General features: G+C 46.1%; 1 pseudogene; it reads left to right on the top strand.

Annotated features, from left to right (window-relative positions):
• Window positions 1–12,505: 12,505 nt before the first annotated feature.
• LOC113255911 (cell division cycle-associated protein 3-like) lies at window positions 12,506–13,192 on the top strand (annotated as a pseudogene).
• Window positions 13,193–20,249: the final 7,057 nt, after the last annotated feature.

Below are 20,249 nucleotides of genomic sequence, written 5' to 3'. Positions count from 1 at the left end.
ATAGAAAAGGGCCAGAGGGGCGCCTGGGTGGCTCAGCCGTTTAGCGTCTGCCTTTGGCTCAGGGCGTGATCCCGGGGGTCCTGGGATCGAGCCCCACATCGGGCTCCCTGCTCCGCTGGGAGCCTGCTTCTTCCTCTCCACTCCCCCTGTGTGTGTTCCCTCTCTCACTAGCTGTCTCTCTGTCAGATGACTAAATGGCATCTTTAAAAAAAAAAAAAAAAAAGAAAGAAAAGGGCCAGAGACCGCTAGACAAAGCTTAGAGCAGACACTGGGGGAAGTAAGGGAAAGAAGGGAGTGCTTGGTCCTGAATGTAGCTCCCTGCTGACGAATGGGAAGAAAGGAGAACCCACCGACCACTCCCAGGGTCCCCTCTGCTAGTTTCCCACAGCGCTTCCCACTGCTCACCAGCTACACACTGTGCTTGTATGCTCTGCCTGTGGCTCCCCACCCCATGGAAGCACATACACGCATAGATCTCGGTCTGCTCTGCTCCGGAGTGCCTCGAACAGCACCTGGCCCAGAGTAGGTGCTCAGCATTTGTGAAATACCTGCCACCCACCTAATAAGACATCTGGGAGGGTTAAAATCTTCATTTACAACATAGCTCAAAATGGTCTTATGAAGGAGTCAAATATGAAGAGGCAAGAAGAGTCCTTAGGATGTGAGCAAGTGTGAGGTGATCGTTCTTGCTCTTTTCAAAAACAAAAAACAAAAACATCTAAGGAATTGCTCCGTGCTAAAGCTGCACTGAAATCAAGGTGACACCCTTCTTGCCCGGGGAGGGATTAGCCTATGAGTGAGACAAATAAGACTAGACAAAAAGGCACCACAGAAATGAGACAGCAGGAAGCAGGGAGAGGGAGGTTATTGGTTTCAATTTTCTTTTTCTTCTCAGGCTTATCGTTCACTCTTTCCCTCTGCTATTTTTTTTTTTAAATAGCCCTTTTGATCCACTTTGTTAAATCATACACTCAGACTTCTAGTCAAGACTTTAATTGCATAATTTTAGAAGTTTGTTCCAGGCTTAGTTAGAAGTACACTGTGGTGTAACCGCCAGTCATCCCTTGCGAGCTGAACAAGGGAGCCCTGCTTGAAAGCTGCCCTGCATGACGATGAGCAGACGTGACGTTAGCCCAGGCTCTGCGACCTGCTGCGGGAGGCCCTGCTCCCCACAGACAGCCACCTCCAGGCTCCTTCTGTGTGCCTGATTCGGCCCCTCCCGGCAAGGCCGGGGGCTGTCGCCACCTGTCACCTGGTGCCACCCTTGGACGGCGCGGAGCTGCAAGCAGAAAATTCTCTCTGGAGTGGGAGCTGCTGAAGGAGCTGCTGGGATTCTGAAATCTGCCCAAGGACACTTCGGATGGGCACCCTCCAAACACACCCTTACAGACATCACCTGCTGTAGACAAACAGCTACCCCAAGATGGAGAGTCACGCTGAAGAGGGAAGAGATGGCGCCACACTATCTCTATGAAGAGCAAAAAGTAAAGGGAGCTTGCTTGACCGGGTGCCCAGAAGGCAATAAACCCTTTACATCAGCTCACCTATGTATCAATTCGATGCTCACAAAAGCCTATGAGGCAAAGGCTATTATCCTTATCTGTAGAGGAGGAAAACTGAGAGGTTTAAAGACATGTCCAGGGTCACACAGCTAGAAAGCAGCGGTGGGGGGACTCGGACCCAGGCTGCAGAGGAGCTCTTCCCAGCCACAACTCCGCTGTGCCTTCCTGCGTTAAAAGTGCTCCTCGCTTGGGGCACCTGGGTGGCTCAGTCAGTTAAGCATCAGACTCTTGATCTCGGGGTCATGAGTTCAAGTCCCATGTTGGGCTCCATACTGGCCATGGAGCCTACTTAAAAAGAAAAAAAAAATGCACATGGATAAAGAAAACTTACCCAAAAGGGTTCTGAGTGCTTTTAGATTCTCTCAAAACCCCGTAAAAACCCTATGGGGTAACCCCAGTCGAACCCTGAGAGAAACGACAACCAAGCCTAGACTCTAGGGGTTCATCCTATAGGACGCCGAGCCGTACTCCTCAAAATCGTCAAGGTCATGGGAAAGAAGATCAAGAAATGGTCACAAACCAGAGGACACTGGGGAGACAAGACAAAGGAATGTGGAATGGTTTCCTGGATAGATCCTGGAACCCAAGGAGGCTGATGGAAAAACCAAGGACATCCGAATGGAGTCTGGAGTTTCGTGGTAATGTACTAATGTCAGTTTGATACTTGATGAATGTACCATGATAATGCAAAAATGTAAATAGAGGAAACTGGGAGAGGGGTATTCAGGAAGACTTTGCACTATCTTTGCAACTTTTTTGTAAATCTAAAATTACTCAGTTTATTAGGAAAAAGCCCTATCAGGTAGGTCCTAAGGCTAGATTACAGAGAACAGCCACTTAGGTTACCTTGCTCAGTGAAGCAGCTATAGGAGTCGGCCCAGTTGGCCCCTAGGACAGTTTAAAGAGGATTCCATGTGATTCGCTTAATCTCTTAGAATTTGGTATTCTTTAATCCTCAAAATTTTAGCAGCGTTATTACATTTTATAGACCAGGAACTTAATGCTTGGGTAACCGCCCCACAATCTGCCCAGGAAATTAGTAACTTCATCCTCAAAGCAACTATTCCTAGCATCTCCTCAAGTTCTATTTGCTCACTTCACTGACGGAGCCAAGATTTCATGGGTTTTTCCCTGCAAGGGTGAGTACAGCTCCGTGCGGGAAGCTGGAGGCTAGTCTCTCCCGTGCATCACGAACACCAGTTGTCAAATCAAAGCCTATGTACTGTTTGTATTTGTCGTTGAGACAAACAGAAAGCCTATACCTTCAAGTTCCAGGAGGATTTTGTAAAACATGCAGTTGAAGTTAAAAAAGTTTCGTCAGCCCAGTGTTTAGAGAGGGAAAATTCTTTGTAGTTCTGAAGTTTTTGTTTGTTTTTTCTTTAAGATTCTATTTGAGAGAGAGAGAGCACAAGCAGGGGGAGCAGCAGGCAGAGGGAGAAGCAGGCTCCTCACTGAGCAAGGAGCCCGATGTGGGACTGGATCCCAGGACCCCAGGATCATGACCTGAGCCAAAGGCAGATGCTTAACCAACTGAGCCACCCAGGCAACCCTCTTTGTAATTTTTTAAACTCGAGGTGCTTATCAACTTCAGACTTTTTTTTTTTTTTTAAGATTTTTATTTATTCATTTGACAGAGATAGAGACAGCCAGCGAGAGAGGGAACACAGCAGGGGGAGCGGGAGAGGAAGAAGCAGGCTCATAGCGGAAGAGCCTGATGTGGGGATCGATCCCACAACGCCGGGATCCCACCCTGAGCCAAAGGCAGATGCTTAACGACTGAGCCACCCAGGCGCCCCTCAGACTTTTCTTAAACACATTTGTATTCCCTCTATTAGCTGTACACAGAAGCAGCATTCTCAAGGGTCACTTCTTTTGCTCTTCACATTCTAATTTCTACGGAAACTTCAGAGAACGGTTATTTTTTCCCATAGCAGAAAATTGTTCCGCAGCAGCAGTGAGATTTCTTGGCAGTTCAAGTTAAGAGCTACTGTTTACCTGCTCCCACCACCAAGTGAGAGGAACCACCCTTATGCTCTTGGTCAAGAGACCTGGAAGTTTAAGTGTGACCACATGAGGCCATCAAGAGAACAAAGCAGTAACCTTTGACCTTCTCTCCCTCCGTTCTTTGAGTCTGTCCCAGGGCTGGGCCCATAAAACTCATCTTCCCTGCAGCTGCTTACCTGGGGCCAAGGTGAAAGGAGCTGGTCTACTCTGCCACCAGGTGAGCAGCATAAGTGGAGAAGCAGAAATACATCTTAGAGGCTCACTGGGATACACCGAGCCTTCTACTGAAAGATTAGGGCTTTTTTTTTTCTTTGAAAGAAAGGTTATTTTTCAATAGTTCTGATGGTAACACTAGAAGCAGCTAACATGTATAAGACACCTACAAATGTGCCAAGTGTTCGCTAAATGGTTTTATTCAGATCATCTAATTTAATCCCAAGTACTACTATCTCTATTTTACGGGGGAAGAAATAGACAGGGATCTTGAAACTTCATTCCTTAGGGCTCTCTCACGATGGGAGGTGGGGAGGCCAGAGCTGGGAAAAGCAGGAAGCCCAAGGAAGGAGAGGCCAGGCTCCAGGACCCCGAGCGATAACTTAGCCAGAGCACTTCTCTGCTTTCTCTATTCTGCTTTTTAAGCATAAGTGGAAACTGCCCTTTAAAGAAAGAGTTCCAAGATGTGATGGTTAGTTTTATAGGTCAACTTGGCTGGGCTCTAGCTGTTTAATCAAACACTAATCACACACAGGTGTGGCTGTGAAGGGGGTGTGTGTGTGTGTGTGTGTGTGTGTGTGTGTGTGTGTGTGTGTTTAATGTCTATAATCAGTTGACCTCAGGAGATTACCTTCAATAATGTGGGTGGGCCTCATGTAATCAGTTGGAAGGCCTCGAGTGCAAAAACTAAGGTTTCTTGGCAAAGAAATTCTGCTTCAAGACTGTAGCAGATAACTCCCACCTGAGTTTCCAGCCTGTGTGTCCTACAGACTTCGGACTTGCCCACCCCCACAATCACAGGAACCAGTTCCTTAAAATAAATACCACTTTCTCAACACACACACACACACACACACACACACACACACACACACGTGTGTGTATCTGTATCTACTTGTTTCTGTCTCCAGAAAACCCTGACTGGTCCACCCAGCTGAAGTCCTTACAGCCTCGCTATTCCAAGTGAGCTCGGCGAGCCGGCAGCATCGGCCTCAGCTGGGAGCTTGTCAGAAACGCACAGCCTCAGGCCCCACCAGATTTACTCCGTCAGAAACTGCATTTTAATAAGATCGCCAATGAACCGTATGCATGCCACATTCTAGGGCTTACTACAATATAAAGACAGTAAAACAATGCATTGTCCTGAATAAACTCCTCAAACATTTCAGCCCTGAAGGAGACCCACTCTGAACTTCTGAAAAAGAAGAACGCTGGCTTGTCTATTCTGAGCTAGTTACCCCACTAGCTGCTTTGTGTCGACGTCATCGACCGGATGAACTTGCCAGTAAGCCTTCAGGCTACCAAATGGTCATCAGCCCAGAAACAGACCTATTTGCTTCATTTAAAGATACTGTCCTGGCTCTTAATGTATTCCCATTTCTCATCCTCCCCCAAGGAAACCAAGCATTTCTTGATTCCTTTGAATTACTGGGAAAATAAATCCAAGGCTGAGAAAACCCGTTGATACTCATTTTCTTCTAAAAGAAGATGCAAAACTAAAAGACAAAGACATTTTGCAGGCTCAAACCTCAGACGAAGCCCATAGGATTTAATTTAGTTTAGTTTTTTTTTTTTTTTTTTTTGAAAATTCTGCCTGCCTCTTATCAAGCTTTGCACTCAATTACCATGTGCCAGAGAAAAGGAGGAGGTAATTTAACTGCTGCCGGTTAGCCCATTTTTCAGCCCAGGGATCCAACACACCTGACAAGTCCTTTCTGTCATTCTCTGCAGCTGGGTTTTACATTATCAGCAGGCAAACAAGCCGCCACCTGCACTGCATAATATAACTCAGAATTATTTAAATCATTCCCTGCTTCTGCTAGAACTCTTTTCCTAATTCATTTAGTGTTCTAAATGGGCGTGTGGGATGCCATTTCACATGTTAAGAGCCGAAACAAATGACTTAATCTGGTAAGAGACAGTGAACACCTTCATCCTCGGACAGCTCAGCAGCTCTCCATAGAAATTAGAACATTCTTAAAACTCCCTCTGATGGGCATAGGCCATCCTGCCTGCTCTTCTGAGTCCCGCCACCTCTGCTTCTGTGGGTGCCAGGAGACCAGGAGGAAAACCAAGCCTAACCTACGTTGAATGCTGAGCTCCTGTGGGTAAACCCTCTTCTCCCAATAAGTTGGTGGCTGGATAGAAGCTGGAGAATCCCATTTTACATCGTCCGAAACATTGATGGTTCTCAACTGGGGCATATATAGCAGAATTGTACCCGATACTTTCTGAAATCGCAACCGTACCTGGAAATTTTGATTTAACAGACCTAGTCAGGCACAGAAATGTATGGCGGGAAGCTCCCCACAAGTAGTTCTGGTAAGGTCCTCACCTTGGCTGCGTCCCTGACTTTACGTAAGGATGCCACCTTGGCTCCTAAAGGTTCTACATCTAATTCTGATGTGGGGGTGGGGTGGGGAGGTTCCTCCTCAGCAGCAGAATTCTCTGACACCACCTGGGTGTCCTACAATTCGACTCAATTCTGACACTACTTGGAGAGAGTGTCCTATCCCGCAGGTTAGGAGTTCAGTCCTACAAGGTTGTCCCCCTCCCCCCACTTCAGATGCCAGTCGAAAGTCTCGGTTGTTACTTGTACTTCCGACCAACTCATTCTAAGCCGGATTCCCACACCCCCTCTTCATGTTTAATTCACTTGCTAGAGCAGCTCACAGAACTCAGAGAAACATTTTACTTACCACATTACTGGTTTGTTTTGAAAAAATATAACTGGGAAACAGCTGGTGGAAGAGATGCAGAGGGCAAAGAACAGGGAAAGCGCACAGAGCTTGCACGCTCTCAGGCTCCCGCTCTCCTCGGACTTCCACACACGTTCACCAGCCCAGGAATTCTTCACACCCTCATCTTCTGGATTTTTATGGAGGCTTCACAACATAGGTGTGATTGATTGAATCATTGGCCATTGGTGATTGGGGGGTGAGACTGAAAGTTCCAACCCTCCAATCACATGGTTGGTTCTCCTGGCAACCAGCCCCCATCCTTAGGTGCGGGCCAAGTCACTTCATTAACAAAAACCCAGTTCAGGTGGAAGGGGGTTTGTTAGGAATAACAAGACACAATTTTCCCCTGAGGGCTCTGAATCAATTTCGGGTCAAGGGACCAACTACAACACAAGATGCTCCCATTGCTCTTATTGCTTGAGAAATTGCAAGGGCTTTAGGAGCTGTGAGCCAGGAGCCATAGACAAGACCAAATATATATATGAGAAATATATTTTGATGGTCTGGATAACCAAATATATATTTATTATAAATCACAATATCACAGCTACACATTAGAATCATTTGGGGTGGAGACAGCGGATAGTAAAAAATATTAATGACCACATTGTCATTCAGCTCAACTAAATCTGATGCCCTGGGAGTGAGCCCAGCATGTGTATTTTTAAAGCTTCCAGGTGATTCCAGTGTGCAGCCAAGGTTGACAACCACGAGGTCAGGAATTCTTCATATCTCGGCTTCTCAGACTTTAACATGCGAACACTTCACCTGGGGATCTGCATTTCTAGTAAGTTTCCAGGTGATGTTGGTGTTCCTGTCCCATGGGTCAAACATAGAGTACAAAGGCATTTCTGATGGTTGCTCCATAGCCCCAGCATTAATACATTTGAGTTAACTAAGATGGTGAGATAAAATACAGGATACCTACTTTAATTTTTAAAACTTTTTTAAAGATTTTATTTATTTATTTGACAGAGAGAGCACAAGCAGGGGGAGCAGCAGGCAGAGGGGGAGGGAGAAGCAGGCTCCCCACTGAGCAGGGAGCCCATGTTGGGCTTAATCCCAGGGCCCTGGGATCATGACCTGAGCTGAAGGCAGACACTCAACCGACTGAGCCACCCAGACGCCTCGACACCCAGTTTAATTTTAATTTCAGATAAACAAGAAATAATTTTTTAGTATAAAGATGTCCCAGATATTGCATGGAGTATTCTTAAACTAAAAAATTTTCCACTGTGCATCTGAGAGTCACCTTTAATTGGACAGCCTATTTGCTTCGTTTTGTTTTTGCAAAATATGGCAACAGATTTCTTGATTTTTTTCTGTTTTGAAGGCAAAGTGTTAATTAGCCAAGAGTGACAAATGTCAAGAAGCTGATTTTACTCTATGTCCATGGTCCTTTATCTTTTCAGGATGTGGATGCCTGAGAATCTAATGAGTGTTAGGGACCATCTCCCCCAGGAAGAAAGCACACATATGTACATATACTCGGTATTGTGCAAAGAACTTCTGGGGTTTGTGGCACCTGCCTAAAGCCTACTTGTGGACCCTCTAGGGATCCTCAGACCCTCGGTGAGAAAACCCACGTCATCCTCTTGCTCAAAAAATAAAGTTGTACTCAATTGCCTGTGTTTCCCAAAAAGATATCCTGTGGATTACTAGTTCCACAAAATTGTTACAGATTTTGCATGAAAAACATCTTTTACGAAAAATGTTGGAAAGTGCAGAATTAAACTAAGTGAAGCAGGCTTCTTATTTTGGAGGATCTTGCAAATGTTTAATATACTATTGTGTTTTGGGACTCTCCCAAAAGGAGATAGTGTCTAGTATTTCCCAAATTTATATTGTATCTTATTCCTTGCAGGATATTGCCAAGCATTAATATTATACTCATTGGGTAGTGTTGCCTAAATAAACCTGTTTCCTTGTTTCTCTCTTAGTATGAAAAGAATAAATGCTCATTATGAAAAATTTGGTAAGGACAGAAAAATATAATAAGAAAATGTTACTTATAATTCTGTCACCCACAGGTAACCACTGTTAACATTTTAGCCTATTAGTTCCTAACCTATGAAGATTTGTAGTTCAGAAAAGGAAGTTTTCAGGAAGAAAGCAGGTTTTTTTAAATATAAGAAGGTAATCTTGATGAGCTGGGTGAGAGAGGGTGGAGTAGAAAAAGATTTACCTATTCGAATGTCAATGAATAAGTAGGTGGGATCCGGAGATAATTTTCCAACTTAGTGGCTCTTACTGCAGATAAGAGACCATATAATTAGATTTCTAGATATCTATTCCAGTTGCTAAATTTCTGATAAACACACTGCTGAGATCTGGCCCAGTTAGCACAGAAATGGCTCCATAACTTCAGCTTCTAGTCTATTATTATTTCTTGCACTTACCACTTCATTTGATCTTGAAGGCCAACAGTGTGTCTAGTGCAGGCAGCTGAGTGTTTCACTCTAATCACCGAAATATAATTACACTTCCCATCAGTCACAAAGTCATAATGTAATGGAACCAAATGAGAGTCCATCCACCGGAGGCGCAGCAAGCCAAAACCTGACACCGAATGTCTGCGGTGAAGAGAGAGAGAGGATTTATTGGTGGAACACCACCCAGGAGAACAGAGAGCTAATGCTCAAAAATCCCGAACAAGTCAGGGTTTTTAAGCGCAAAATTTGGGGCAGGGGTCTCTTGAGAAGGTGGAAGCCACTGATTAGAAGCCCATGAGGTCAGCCTAGCAGGTGCTCTGCTGCCACTTTGGTCCCTCAGAGGCCTTTTGCATCTCAAGAGACCCGGATTCTGAAAAATATCTTGATTCTTCATGTGAAACCAGCGAGGTTGCATTCCTCCAGGTTCCTTGGCCGGTCCAGCTGTGTCAGGGTGATGTGACCCTTGGTGTTCATTCCTTCCTCTGAACAAGACAGACACCAGCTTCAATAACATGCTTACATTCTTCCATCGTCTATGTAAAGAATAGGTAATACCCTTACAACCCTCCGCAGTTGACATATTACTAAGCGCTTTCACAGGCGAAATATCCCTGGCGTCTACTAGCTCCCCGGGCCTGGGGCAGGGGCCAAGAATGTCGGTGGGTATTATCGCTTCTTTAATTTTTAACAGATGAAGTAGGACTCGTGATTTACTCAAGTCAGCGAGTGGCAGAATTTGAACCCGAGCTAATATCTGGCATCGGCCTTCTGCAGTGTTGCATAGAACAGCCAAGAGAACAAACCATGTGGCACGTGTGAGTGTATGAAGATGTCAGTATCTTTGTTATTGTGGAAGACAGAAGAAAAAAATGTTTTTGAGGTTAGTAAGTATAGACGTTCCTTAAGCCCGGAATTTGTTTTAATAAAGAACCTCGTTAGTTCATCCTCAAGCTCAATCTCATTCTGCTACAATCTGGGACGCGGTGCATGAGTGTTTTCCAAATAATGTGTTCTCAAAACTGTGGGCACAAACTTGAACTAAATTTTGAAACTCTGACTCACAAGATGGTGAGTGGGTGATTTCTGGGTTCTGCAGGAGACACAGCCGAGCAGTCTGACTTGCCGTCCTGTGCCATCAGCCACCACGCTAAGGACACTCTCCAAGTATTCTTCAGAGACAAATCCCAGAGAGATTTTTGTTGTTGTTGTTGTTTGTTTTTTTGTGTGTTTTTTCTGTTTTACCATCTTGAAAGGAACTATCTCCAATGAGCCCAATATTCATTCTGTCATCTAGTCAACAAATCCTTACCGAGCAGCTGCCTAGGGAGCTGGGGCACAGGAGAAAATAAGACAGGATGCCTACACGTAAGGACGTTCTACAGAAAACAGGATAATTTCAGATAATGTGTGCTGTGGAAAAAGATGAAACAGGACAATATGATGAGGTAGGTGACATGAAACAGTGACCATGAGGCTTCTTTCTTTCTCTCTCTCCCTCCCTCTTTCTCTCCTCTCTTTCTTCTTTCTTTCTTTTCTTTCTTTTCTTTTCTTTCTCCCCCCCCTTCCTCCCTCCCTCCCTCCCTTCCTCCCTCCCTCCCTCCCTCCCTCCCTCCCTCCCTCCCTTCCTTCCTTCCTTCCTTCCTTCCTTCCTTCCTTCCTTCCTTCTCTCCAGGAGGCTGCTTTAAATCAGGGTTCAGGAAAGCCCTCCCAGAGGCGGTATTTGAACTGAAGATCTCAAACTTCCGTAACATTAATGGATGTTCTGGTTTGTTTCCAATTAATGCTTAATCCAAACATTTCTACTTCACGCCATTTCATTGCTTTGGTTTAATATTTCCAAATATTTGAAATTTTCTTCTCTTGGCAAGGTTTCTTTGTGAACAGCTCTATATTATTTGATGTTTGAAAGGCAGGTGGGTAGGACTTATTTTTATGAAATCATTCTCTACTCCCCTTTTTCTTAGTATGTCTCTGTCGGCTGCATCACAAACTGACCTTGAAGACATGTTCATTCCTGGTCGTGAGACTTCGGTTGGACGTGTACAGTTTCCTTGCCCGTTGAGAGGGGAGCAGGCACTCAGAGAAGGGCATATTATGTTCCCTCTCTCTGCTCCGACGTACAGTGGGAAAGAGGCTGTCTCCACTCCTCCCCAAAGCATTGTACCACCCTGCATCTCTCTCTTTTTTTAAGTTTTTATTTTAATTCCAGTTAACTAATATACAGTGTAATATTAGTTTCAAGTCTACAACACAATGATTCGACACTTCCATACGACATTCATCACAACAAGTGCACTCCTTAACCCCCATCACCTATTTCACCCCCCTCCCCCCACGGGCCTCCTCTCTGGTAACCCTCTGTTCTCTACAGTGAAGAGTCTGTTTCTTGGTTTGCCTCTCTCTCTTTTTTCCCTTTGCTCAATAAATTCCACATATGCGTGAAATCATCCGGTATTTGTCTTTCTCTGACTTATTTTACTTAGTATAATACTCTCTAGCTCCATCCACATCGTTGCAAAGAGTTCGTACACACACCACGTCTGCTTTATCCATCCATCAGTCGATGGACACTTGGGCTGCTTCCATAATTTGGCTATAGTGTCTTCCAGCAGCCTAGGAGCCAGAGAGCCCAGAGCCCTCAGTAGGGACACCTGGGAAATGCGCAACTTTTGTGTGTTTCTTTTTCCCTTGGGAAGATGGGAAATGTGCATATTACAATCATCTGGGGCCACCCTTTTTGAAATAGAACCATCCCATTGCCACAGACTGTGTGAATGAGGAGGGACGAGGAGGAGCCCGAGAAGGCTTTCAGGTGAACCTCATGAATCCCATGCCACTCGCCCTTCTTAACAGTGCACGAAGGTAGTGCGCCAAATCCCAGTTGTAACTCCTGGGTTGACCGTGATGAATTAATTATCTTTCATTCAAAAGGTAACTCTTGAGTCAGAAGGCTAAACTCAGCAGGAGGGAATGGAAAAATAAATCAAACACGATTTCTACCTTCAAGGGCGCACCGCTGAGCTGGCAAGGCGGTTTGGAAAACAGGTAAGTTATGATGACGTGAGATGAGTGATCATACAGGGTTAGGTTTCACTCAGTATCATATTTCCTTAAAATGCAGTAAGATCTCAGTGAGGATCCAAGGCGATGAGACTACTTAATAAAGGTTGCATTTGAAAGGAATAAAGTGATCTTGAAGGAATAATCTCAGGAATCCTCCACAAATGTTTCTTTTAAGAACGTAGGTGTAGACTTGTCAAAGCTCAGCTTACAGAATGTAGAAACTTCCTTATTGCTAGGCACCGTGAAAGGAGGTGGGGAAATCTTCCAGGCTGAAACCATCCATTGCAGGCCCATATTTTCCACCACAACCCAATCACTAATCCTTTACCAAGTTACATTTGGGGACACTGAAATACAACATTCGAGGTTTTGAAACTCAGTGTTGGGAGCTGAAGCTCGAACTGCTGTGCACCCAGAAGAGGAATGGGGGCCCAGCAACCCCTCCTCACCCCAGGCCAGGCCCTGCTCCACCTGAGTCCTCCTGGTTCAGATGGGCTCAGCCAAGCATGTCCTAGTCACTCCCGTGTGCCCTCTGCCAGAAAACAAGCTTCTGGCTCGAGTGGTGCACCCCCGTTCACCTGGTGCCAGCATTCTGTGCGCTCCCACCCAGCCGGAGAGCTCTCCACAGCCAAACCAACCAGCCGGGGAGCAGCTGGAGGGTCCTAATTAGGCCCAAGACCCAGATCCCCACTCTCCTACCCTTGGCATTGCAAGGACACCTGTGAAGACCAGCAGCAGAGAGCCCTCAAGCCGACTGGTGAAACCGCTGGGTGAAGTATTTGAGGCCGAAGCCCCCAAGTTGAATCTTCCCCCAGAGCCTGTTCTGTCCCTGCAGGCAACTTCACCTTCTGAACTGAACTTGCCTCTGGGCACCCAGTTTTCCCTTAAGGACCGGATGCCCCCCGGGAGCCAGAGTGAGCTCCCCTCCAAGCAGGTATTCTCCAAGGAGGAAGCAGGACAGCCCTCAGAAACCCCTTGGCCAGCTAGGGCTTGGACTAGCCCTTGAAAGACCCTGAGACTCCCTGATCGTCAGGTTCTAAGCGTAATTGCTAGGGAACGAAAGGAAGGGGCCATTCTGGGAACTGGATGACTTTTGAAAACTGGAGGCTGAGTATGGGAGCAGGGCCAGAGCCAGGACTAGGAAAATCAGTACCTCCCGAACTTGGTGGAGAACTAGACTGTGCGTAGCCTCCGCACTGGGTTCACCAGGGGCCTAGAGATGTTGTGTCCTCTCAATCCCTTCTTTCCCTGGGAGACTAGAAGGCTTGATGTCTTTGCCCACCGCCCCCTCACCCCACCTCAAACCACCAACTCAGGGACTGAGCATTTTCTTGGGCTTTCTTTGTGTCTCATGTGTTTCTGGTATATTAAAGAAAGTGATTTTAAATGAAAAAAAAAACCAAAACACAACATATGAACAGACACAAAAAGCCTTGAATTTTATAGGAAAGTTGGCCCTGTAAATTTTAGCATTGACAAGGACCTTAGAAATCATCTTTTTACCAGTCTATTCCTTTTACTGATAACACATCTGAAGCCCAGAGTTGAAGCCACTTGCTCAAGGTCACAGAGCTCGTTAGTAGCCGAGGCAGAAAGCGGGCAGTCTCCTGACTTGTCTAGTGCTACATTGCCAATGGCATCTCTGAGTTAGCTGGAGACGTTTTTGTAGAAGGAAATAGATAACAAAAAATCCTCCTCAGCCCACCCATGTAGTAAGATCTAATAAGTACAAGACTGTTTAAAAAGAGAAAAGTGACAGGCTCAGAGGTGTCATAGGAAGCATTTGGCACCGTGCCCTGTTCACTCACAACCCCTCCCCTCATACACGTTCCATGACCTTTGGCTGCAAGGATGCCCCTCCAGCCTGGGTATTCTTCCAAGGGATAGATGTGCTATTAGTGACCCTCTTAGGGGGTCACGGATAGAGTCCCTATTCTTGGTTGCTTTTTCTACAATTTCTCGGGAAATTGTAAAGGGTCAAGTCAGACCTTGGTAGATGTCACTGCAGAACACGTGCCTCCAAAGGGGAGAGTCTTTGCTTAGGACTTAGTGCACTAATGCATGCGTGTGCACACACACACACACATGCACACACGCATACCCCGTCCTATCCATATGAGCAGGGCCAGTTTCTCACTAATCCCCCTCCTCTAATTGCTCTTGGCTCAGTAGTCCGCGTGGTCCAATCTTGCTCACCAAGGCCAGATTAGCCCCCCCTCACCCCACCTTCCAAAGGAACATCAAGTGTCTCTTTTACATTCCTTCTACTCAGGGTGACATAATCATAAACAATCCTCTGTAAAATATTCCACAGGCTGACATCTGCTTTCCTTTCCGCATCTCCCAGAAGGAGGTGATCATAAACAGAATTTCAAGAAGTTTCTCCGGCAGCTGTTTACACATACCACTTACTCCTCTAGTTCAGTCCTGAGGGTGTTTTCTACTGTCTGTTTATATTTGTGTTACCTAAGAAATAAATCCTCATAATTTAAGAACAAATGAATCATTTGTTGCGAAGTTCTAGGCAGGACATAAATCTCGCCAAATAGATCTTGTTCACTGAGAACTCCCCAAAATGGCTGCAACCTCAACCATTCTGCTCCTACACTCGAGCTACTAGGTAACTGCTTTTTTTTTTCTTCCAAGAGCCCACATTGAAAACAGAAAGAATTCTCTGCCTTTGCTCAACAAAAGGAGTCTTTCCAAGGAAAGTATCTTACAAAAAAATCCAGACAAAGGAAATCTTTTCTAATTATGAAAGGGATTTGTGATTCTGGAGATGAGCCTGCTAGTCGCAGCTACCGCCTGGTCTCAGGACAACAGGAAATGCTGCCCCGCGGGAGGCGATAATGTGAGCTGTTCAGAGCGCAGGGGGGCTGGTTCCTCTTGTCTTGACTGCTGCCTGGCCTGCAGGGCAAGCTCAGCAAGGTGTGGTAAAAACACGGATTCTGGATTCCCACTGATCGGGATCCCAAACCCTGTTGACCAGTGGAGTCTCTGTGAGGAAGTTATTGTTTTCCTGAAGATCAAATGGGGTTACTTATAGTACATTCTCGCTAGGGTCACAGTTAGGATTCACTGAGATGATTCGGGTGGCAGCACTGAAGACTGGTGAAGCCGGTCAGTGAGTTATCCTTGGAGACAAACAAAAGTCATCCCTACGTTATGGAGAGCGGAGCCAGAATGTATGCCCTAGGTGTGCAGAGTGGCAGGGCAGGCTGCCTCACTCATCCACTGGGGCCAAAAATGTTCCTGGCTAAGTTTAAGAGTTGCTCAATTATAGACTTAAAGGGTAATTGAGCATTCTTTGTTTGTCTTGGCAAAATCATGATTTGCAGAATCCTATTTGGCAAGAGGAATGTTCCAAAGTTCTTTTTTTTTTTTTAAAAATTATTTTAATTGCAAAAGTTGCATTACGTGGACAACCTCTAGAGTTCCTTTCAGGTCACAGCATTCTGTCTGAGCATGGAGTACGTGTAGAAAGAGCGTGCTTGGGCATCGGTGCCAGACAGCCCTAGAGGAAGCCCGGGCGCCACCTCTTGCTGCCTGTAAGTTGGTCAAGGTCCGTCATTGCTCCGGAACTCCATTTTTCCCATCTGTATACGCGGGTATAATAATACCTACCTTACAGTATGGTCGTAAGAACGAGGTGAGAACATTATATGTGCAAGTACCTAACATGGTTCTAAGCACATGGCAGATCATGAATAAATGAGAGCACCTCTACCCTTTCTCTCCAAAATCACCCAGCAGGGTGACCCAAGTCTCCGGGAACCTCCCAGAGAGCTCTTCCTTAGGGGCCAAGAGCTGTGGATGAGGTTTGCCATTGGAGCATATGCCCTATGCAGCCTGTTACTTAAGCAGCCCCTTGAGATTTTGTTAGGAGGAAGAAGGATGAGAGAAGTCAATGACAGAAACCTAGGGGCTGGACTTTCGGCACCGCTTAGCTGGCTGCTTTGAGGACATCACCCTACGCTATACCCAGCCAGCCACCTACCCGTTCAACAAATACTGATTGAGCAGCAATTCTGTTAGCATTGCACCTGGGCCTGGCAGACAGCAGTGAAGAATCAGTGCCCTTAAGAGTTCACAGTCCACTGGGAGAGAGACAGACAAAGAAGTAGACAGACAATTCACATCCTGTCCCGTGTCATCAGAAGTACAAAATGCCACGGGCACGGCAAGAACGAGAAGGGGGCTTCCTGAGAGGCTCTTAGCTTGACATTACTTTACATGTATTCAGTGAGGGATAGGGAAAAGTTGATTTTTAAATTGTTTTTTAAAAGAATAATATAATAATGGGGCGTCTGGGTAGCTCAGTTGGTTGAGCGGCTGACTCTTCATTTCGGCGCAGGTTGAGATCTCAGGGTGCTGGTATGGAGCCCCACCCCTGGCTCCGTGCTCAGCAGGGAGTCTGTTTAAGATTCTCTCTCTCTGGGGCGCCTGGGTGGCTCAGTCGGGTAGGCTAAGCGTCTGCCTTCGGCTCAGGTCATGATCCCAGGGTCCTGGGATTGAATCCCACATCCGCTCCCTGCTCAGCGGGGAGTCTGCTTCTCCCTCTGCCTCTGCCCCTCCCCTCCTGTTGGTGCACTCTCTCGTTCACTCACTCTCTCCCTCTCTCTCTCAAAATAAATAAAATCTTAAAAAATAAAAATTAAAAAAATTAAAAAATTAAAGTGTTCCACTCAAAAGTGTTGTTTACTACAGTAGACCCGAAACCGATTTCCATCTCCCCAGGTATGTAGAAGTTGAGTTTCCAGGGCTGTTTTAGCACCCTCCTAGGTGGGCACCCTGGGAAGCTCTGGTTACTAGAGCACATAAGGGGGGTACTTTACCTGGACATAAGGTTTAGGGACGTTTCTCCACCTTGCTGGATGGAAATGTAAAGGATTGGTAGAAACGACTAGATCAACAGTTAGAGGTTGGAATGAGAACAGGCACTATTTCAGGCACAATGAGAGAAGAATCAGAAGTAGGAAAGAGCACGGCATATTTGACTTGGCATTTGGGATTGCCGAGGCATAGAACTGGAGGGGAACTGATAAGGTTTACACCAGAGAAGTCACATAATGCAGGAGACCCTCTGTCCAGGTTTCCTACACTGCAGAATACATTTATGGAAATTAAATAGAGCATGCAAAAGTGCTCGATGGATAGAACTGACAAATTAATGTAGAAACTGAATGTATTAAAACTCTCAGCTTAATTTTCCCCTAATATTCCTGTACAATGCCCCCAATGCACCATATTCTTCATTTATCTTCTTCCTCATTTATCTTGTTCATCATTACTTAATAAAAGAGCAAAACTATTAAACTAAAGAATAAATTAAGTACATTACATCTCCTAATGATTCTTGGAAGAATGGCACTTTCGTGTCCTGTTTGTGACAGGAAAATGTATTTGAGCTCAACTATAACACTAAGTACGGTGCTGGAGAATTATGCTGCGGGAGGAGGCTGCATCTAAACAGGGATTCTAGGGGCGCCTGGGTGGCTCAGTTGGTTAAGTGTCTGCCTTCAGCTCAGGTCATGGATCCCTGGGTCCTGAGATCCAGTTGCCCTGCCCCCACCCTGCTGTGTGCTTGTGTGTGTTTTCTCTCTCAAATAAATAGAATCTTTAAATAAATAAATAAATAAATACAAATAAATAAATAAATAAATAAATAAATACAAACAGGGATTCTAGGTCAGATTGGCTAGAAGGGCAGTTTTTTTAAGCAAGAGTTTGGGGTCCTCCACTTGGAGCACTGGCCCTACAGCGTACCTGGACAGGGTGGGGGAAGGGGGGAGGGAGCTAGAAAGGAGCAAGCCAGGACACAGAGGAGGTCAGAGCGGGCACCCTTCCTGTGACAGAAGATCAAAGACCAAACACCGGCAAAAAGATTCAGTCCAGTTTAGACCTGCCACTCAAGTTTTGAACAGAAACTGGATCCCCAAGCACGGGCCATATGCAGACCTGCAGCAGGAAGCTAGGCACCTGTTGAAAAATCACGCTGAGGATAAGCCAGGTGATTCAAATATCCAAAAGGAAGCAAAGGAAATAAGAACTGGAAATCTCTCCTAGAGAGAAGCAGGTCTCTGGCAGTCCCTGGAGGTAGCTGGGGGACAGAAGATGGCAGAGCAGAAGCACATGGATTATTCAAGAGACCCGGGAGGAAACGGGCTCCACCGGGTACAGCCTCTAATAGCATCACAAGAGTGCTGGCCGGGCCCCACTCCCTGGACCTTTGTAAGAGCACAAGCCGCATGGTCTATACACAGGGGAGACAGTAAACTGTCCCCCCAAGTGCTTGAAAATAAACTTCCCCTCTGAGATGTAAACACATTACACTAACTGCTCAGAGATATGCAGCTCAGAGAGACAAAATGGTTCTGAGGCCAGCACAACGCAAAGAGCAGAGGCAGTTCTTGCCTCTCCCGTGTATGTCACACCAACTACACTTTCATAGATAACAAAGACCCTCAAGCCATCATCTCCCACCGAACGTGCCCTTTCCAGGCTCCGTGGGCCAGCGAACACCGGGAGCTACCACAAGGTGGCACTGCCCGCCACCCAATAGTTCAGTTCATCCATGTCAACCCGGTTCCTCTGAAGATTCCTGAAATCAAGGCCATATTGGGTTGCCTTTTTCCTTATTACATTATAAAAGTAGTCAAAATTGGAATTTGCCATAAAGGAGAGAATGTGCTGGAAAGAAGGCTCAAGTATCTAGTCCCTTCTATAGTTACATTTCCTCTGTAAAATAATAGATGATCATTCTTATTAATAACTTTCCATCTTTGTAAAGTTTCAGTAGTATAAGGCACCATGTCTAACTATAACCAACTGACAAGATCACATACAGTCACTTGCAAGGTCAGACCCTGGATCAGGGCAAGTTCATCACGTAACCATTCCTCTATCTCTTGGCAGATTTCTGGCTTTTCCTATTTGCAGGACTCTATTTTTTAATCACTGTGTGCTTTTCCATTTGGGGTGTTTTCAAAGAACTTAAAACCACATAGATGTACAGAGTGCAGCATTTTCCGACCCTTTGTGTCAGCCCCCGCCCCCAAGGGAACAGGCAGATAGGAGCGTGGCTGTCAAGTCAGTGGGGATCATGGGACTGACGAGGACGGGTGTGGGCAGTGAATCCAAGGGAGTAGGAGCCAAAAGTCAGCATCTGAAAGATCCAAAGCAAACACCAAAGTCAAGGAAAGCAAGAGGATCACAAGATAAAGGCAACATTCGGGAGTGGGACAGGGATGAGTATGAAGAGGAAGCCGTCCAGGAGCTGATGAAGAGGATCTGAGACGATATTCCATTAAGACAGGAGGATTTTTGCACCTTACCTTGGTGAGCCGGCAGGTGTTCGGAGTATGTATCAAGCTGACTTAAAGCTCTTGGGGCAAGACGGACTGTGAAATTCCTGACTGACCACGTTCTCATTGGTTGACTGGGGGAGGGGGAACACTCCGCCAAAGCTGGGCACTAAGAGTCTCTGTTATGGGGCTAGGTTGTGGTCAGAAACTGGCTGATGACTGATCCTTTACTCCTGGGGGCCGGAGGGGCCAGCTGACTTTAATTCATCTAAGTAGATAGCTGCGTGCCCTTCTCCGGTTTCCAGCTGAGTGGAAGATACGGCTGCCAGTATCATCAGGGGCAGGTCAACGTTGAAAGGCTGAACTGAGAAACGATAAAGGGAAATTTGCAGCAGTTGTTGCTTCAGTCCACACAACGCACTCCCTTCCTCCTCTTGGGGTTACAGCACCACCACCTCTTCTGTTGGGGAAATGCTGTCCCTGATTCTAGGGGGTTTTGCCAACCCCAGTCCTCTGCTGAACACCCAGCTGCCCACAAGGGTGGGCACGACCAAGAATGTGCCCATCACAGTAATCATCCCCTGGCCAAATGATTGGCCCAACGAATAGGCATTTGATTCAAGGTAGACCAGAGTCCTTCTCTAGAATTTGTTGGAGTTCAGGGAAGATCTTTTTCTCTTTCCTTAGATGGAAAGCTGTAAGAATGTCACCCCAGAATGGCTGACAGTCCCATCCCCCACTGGATGCCTGGCCAAGGTTCCCCTTCACTGAAGGACTTGCCCCCACTGTGGGGAGTGTTGTTGGCACACAGCTTTGAATGTCAGCCTTCAGGAATTGTCTCAGCTACAGTGAATCTCCTTGCTCAAGGTCACTCCCTTCCCTGGGCAACCTACCTCCAAAGACTGAGTGACCCAGGAGTCACTGAAGCCC

The sequence above is a fragment of the Ursus arctos genome, unplaced genomic scaffold (assembly GCF_023065955.2).
Source record: "Ursus arctos isolate Adak ecotype North America unplaced genomic scaffold, UrsArc2.0 scaffold_21, whole genome shotgun sequence".
Classification (NCBI taxonomy): Eukaryota; Metazoa; Chordata; class Mammalia; order Carnivora; family Ursidae; genus Ursus; species Ursus arctos.
Note: the sequence above shows the minus strand (reverse complement) of the source record. Positions and strands in the feature narration are given on the sequence as shown.